This window comes from Chrysochloris asiatica, unplaced genomic scaffold (assembly GCF_000296735.1).
Source record: "Chrysochloris asiatica unplaced genomic scaffold, ChrAsi1.0 scaffold00098, whole genome shotgun sequence".
Taxonomy (NCBI): Eukaryota; Metazoa; Chordata; class Mammalia; order Afrosoricida; family Chrysochloridae; genus Chrysochloris; species Chrysochloris asiatica.
Genome location: NW_006408616.1, coordinates 12,360,294 through 12,365,360, shown reverse-complemented (window position 1 = coordinate 12,365,360; position 5,067 = coordinate 12,360,294).

Sequence of the window (5,067 nt, the reverse complement as noted above, 5' to 3'; positions counted from 1 at the left end):
AGTAAAGATTATAATAATTCTGGTTGCATTTAGTCCAATTTTCAGAGAGAAAAAAATTGCTTCTCTGAGAAAGATTAATTTCCTCTTAAAATCCCTCATGGTTTGGGCTTGATCCTTCCTTTCCGAGCACAGAACTGTGTATATACATGGGTGCACACATGCACATACACACACACACACACACACACACACTTTAAAAATGTTTCCTTCACAAAATGTTCCATTCTATTTTTATCTAGGAAAAGAGAAAAGAAAGAAGTGTTCAGGCATGACTATTTGGTATTTACTTGGATCCTGTCATTAATGTTTCCAAGTTGTTGAGTGGTTTCCATGTTTCCCAGAGGTCCTCACCCTGTAAAAACTGATGAATGGGCTGACAGAATTGTCCAGAGTTTGGTTGGTGTAATATGAGCCCAGTGCCTGGAAACAATAAAACAGCAATTTTCTGAGAGATTAACCTGCAGAAAAATCCAGGAACATAAAAGCCTTTTCCAGTGTCCCACCCTAAGCATCTTCTTTTCTTTCCCAGTCCCTGAGCAGTTTGGAAAGACTATATCCTTTCAGGTTAATTGAGGATGACATTAAATGTAATCTCAGCAGCAGCTGTTGTAATGTCTCTAAGAGAATGGCCACTGGCTGGGACAACCACTGGCTGGTCTCCAGTTGAGCCAGATTTTATGTCAGGAGCAACAGAAGCAAGGGCTGCAGGGGTTAGGAAACGTCATTTCTTTTCTCTTCAATAATACACCAAGGCATCCATTCATGATTTGACAAACAATGGTTCCAGTAGTGGCTATGAACCAAATGTGAGCTTCTCCTCATTAAGTCTATCAGAGCTGGGTCAGAAGGTCTGGAATTCACATTGGGCATTGTCCACAACACTGTATTCACAGGAGCTGTGCCTTGAAACTGGATCTTTTTATATCACAGGGCAGGACGGGACTCTGCTTTAAAGAAATGTCCAAGGTAAGGCTTGGACTAAAGTAATGAGAGTGGTCTACCAGTGGGCTCTTGGTTTCCTAAGTCAGACAAGTACTGTGATAGTTAGGTTCTGTGGTAATTGCTGGAGCAAGAATTCCTAGTTGTTTGGCAATTGAAACTCTATGATGATTAGTTATGAGCAGCCAGTCAATTAGAAAGGCTGTTTCTTTGGGGGTGTGGCCTGGTTCCCACTGGGTCTGGGTCTTGAATCTGGGTAGTCCTCCAACCTTCAGTTCTTTGAACCTGAGTTAGTGGCCTGCTCTATTGTGTGTTTGTCTGCTGGACCTGCCTCCCAGTGTGCCTGGAAAACTGGATGCCCACTGGAGGATTTGCAAGCCTGTTCCTGTTGCCTGATGTGTATGCCCCATGCTGCTGGTTCTGCAGCATACCTGCCTAGGCCTTAGTCGATAGTCACCCTGCTGCCAACCCTACTCCAGTGCCAAAGACCTGCTCTGTGCCCTGACTTGGGATTCCTGCCTTCTGGAGATGCCGGCTGATTTTGGTTCTCCTGACCTACACTTGGGACTTTCCTATTTCTACAGTTGTGAGCTATTTCCTTGATATAAAGCACTGGTTTTGTTTCTCTAGAGAACCCAGCCTAAGATAGCACTGGACTGTGAACCAATAGTTCACAAGTTCAATCCCACCAGCTGCTCCTTGGAAACCCTACACAGGGTCACTATGAGTCAGAACCAGCTTGATGACAAGCAGCAATTCATTTTAACCCTGGGGTTGTGGTTGCTGTTAGTTGCCATTTAGTTGATTCCTATTTATTGTGACTCCAGGTGTATAGACTAGAACTGCACTTCATGGCATTTTCAAGATCATCAGGTCTTATTTGGAGGCACCTCTGGGTGAGTTTCAACCACCAATCTTTCAGCTAGTTGAATAGTGAATAGTGTTTCACTGTTTACACCACCCAAGAAATATTTGCTTAACCTAAAAGCATCCATAATTTAGGGTGCTAATACAAACCTAAGACTCTTGGTGTGGCAAGGTAGGATCAGCACCTGACTTTGAACCACAAGGTTGGCAGTTCAAAACCACAAGTTTCTCTCACAGCGTTGCTATGAGTGGGAACCAACTTGACAGTACTTAACAACAATCCAAGCCCATCAGATAGTTTCTGATTTAAAATGCACAATTCTGCCAGTGACTGCCATTTCCTTTTTAGTAAACTAAACTTTGGCATGTAGTGCTCTATTTTCATATTCACATAGTAATCCTTATGCCTTTAAAATGTTAAATAACCATAAATTCATAATAAGCTGTCTGAATGACTTATGAAAATAGTGATAAAGCAATCTCATTCAAAGCAATTTTGGTTTTAATTAGTGGACCAGACCTTACCTTGGTACAACCTATTTTTTCAGAGTTTAAAAATTATAAGAGCTCTGGTAGCATAGTGGTTACGAATCGGGCTGTGAACTGCAAGGTCAGCAGTTCAAAACTATCAGCTGTTCTGCGGGAGAAAGATGAATCTTTCTGCTCCCGTAAAGATTTACAGCCTTGGAAACCCTGTACAGGGTCACTCTGACTCAGAATCGACTCCATGGCACATAACAACAACAAACTCAGGGTCAAAAATTTTGACAATGTGTCAGGATAACATAATGAAGAAATTCCCTATATCCATCAAACACATTGTCATCAAGCTGATTCCTGTTTATAGTGACTGTATACTTTCATACTTAGGACATATTGTCAGGAGGGACCAGTCGCTGGAGAAGGATATCATGTTTGGCAAGTGGAAGGTCAGAGAAAAAGAGGAGGACCCCCAGCGAGATGGATTGGCAAAGTGGCAGCATCAATGGGATCAAGCATGGCAATGATAGTGAGGTTGGCCCAGGACTGGGTAGTGTTTCATTCTGCTGGGCATATGGTTGTTATGAGTCGGTACAGACTCGATAGCACCTAACAACAACAACAACAAGTGACTGTATACAGGATTTTCTGAGAAAACGTTTATTGTTTATGGGAGAGACAGCTTCATCTTTCTTACGTGGGACAGCTGATGTGTTTGACCTGTGGACCCTGTAGTTAACAGACTAACATTTAACTCACAGCACCAGCAAAGCTCCATTATGGGATATAAGACTAAACAACGAAAGAGAAACCTTGCCCTCTCCCAACTCAAAAGGCTGAGTAAACTATTTGCCCAGAAAGTATGAAGTCCCCTTACCTGGGGGCATTGTTAAGGGTCTTCCTTAAACTCAGGCTCAAGAAGTTGAAATCCACTGGTGTGGAGTAAATTCTAACTCTATAGGACAGAGTAGAACCACCCCTTAGGATTTCCAAGGTTGTGATCTTTATTGAAGCAGATTGTTAACTCTCTCTCCCAAGGAGTGGCTGTTGGATTCAAACTACAAAAGTTTTAGTGAGCAGCTAAACTTTACAACAGTACACCACCAGGGCTCCTTTAAAAAAATGTGAAGAAAAGAGGGCAAGATGTATAGAGTTACAGTCTGTTTCTGAAGAGAGATCTGGGTTTCCCTGAGACTAGAGGAAGCAAATGGTAGAAATTATTTTTTTCCCCTTTAATCACAGATTTTGACTGTTAGAGACCTATTTGCCTGCCAAATCAGTTCTTCTGTCCATAACTACTAGGAGTTAAGCCAAACTTTAAAACTTAAGAGTAGAGTTGTTCACAAGACTGCCCTCACTTCAGACATCATCTGCAAATTCAGATGACCCCTGCACCTCGGACCAACTGGCTACAGATTCAAGTGCTCCCAGTACCTTTTCTGGCTTGATAATTGGATAGAATGACTCAGGATAGTGGTATACACATGTTTTTTAATTTTATTGTAAAGGATATAAGTTAGGATCAGACAAAAATACGCAAAAGGTGAGAACTGGGTTGATTCCTAAACACAAAGCTTCTAAGACCTCTTGCTCTGAAGTCAGAATGTTGTCACCCTCCCAGTGCATGAAGGAATTGTCCATCTTGGAAGTTTACCTGAGATTTTGCATCCAGAATTTTTATTTGGGATTTATTATGTAGATGTTGTGATTGTTGTTAAGTGTTTTAGAGGTTCTGACTCAGTGACCCAGTTCTGAGGAGCAACTGGTGAGTTTGAACCACTGACTGTGATTCAAACCCACCTTGAGGTCAAATGCTTATTCTAGAGTGTCACCACATGACCAAACTTCTAGGAATATTAGGCTGATATCCTGTGGTGGGTCTTTCTGGTGTGGATTACAATGTGTAATCTCTGTAAGCCTTCATGAATAGAACAACAAAGGTGTGGTCTGGAGCCCTCCATGAATAACAAAGGCTCTCCATTTATTTGCTCAAGAAATTTCAAGTTTAGAGGAAGTGGGACAAAGGCCAAATTCTTTAGGTAAAGTTATATCTTCACCCCACAATGCCCCAATCCTTGCAAGTCCAAGATTTTAACAATGTGGTCCCTGGATCCTGGGACAAGAATCCACAGTACTGCAGCCTTGAAACCTCAGCAAATCTAATGGACAAATTATGTGGTCACAGAAGCAGTGAGTGTTATGGTTCTGAGAGCTATGAAAACCAATGACACATGCACTTGAGAAGGAAATGAGCTTGTACTTCAAGTGATCCTTTGGATGGTCGTCGAAATGGACTTGAGAGCAGAGACCTTCAATTTTTCTGGATTATGTCCCTTGAGCTTCTTGTAAATCAAGAAACTGAATATCCTCCCAACCAAGGCAGATAACTTGAATACATATTAATGAAGGGCTAGTGGTTTTGCTCTGTTTCTTAACTAATGAGCATCAGTCTCTGCAGGAACCCAGCAGGAGTGACCACTAATAAAGGAACTAATGAAATAAAGGTCAGCATAAAACTATAAATCAAGTGTTTTATTCAGAACCATTAGGGCATGCCTAATTAATAATTGGATGGATGAGACACACAGCTGCAACAACAATCTATAACTATGCTGTTATGAAAAATACTGGTATGAAAATGGTGTGAATTTTGGTTGGTTCTAACTTTACCTCAGAAAACTTGTTATCATTTATAGGCCAGAGAGGAAGAAACAATTTTCAGGTCTACCCAGGACTACTTCTAACCTTCATTTGTGGGCCTCACACCCCTGGCCTTGGCCT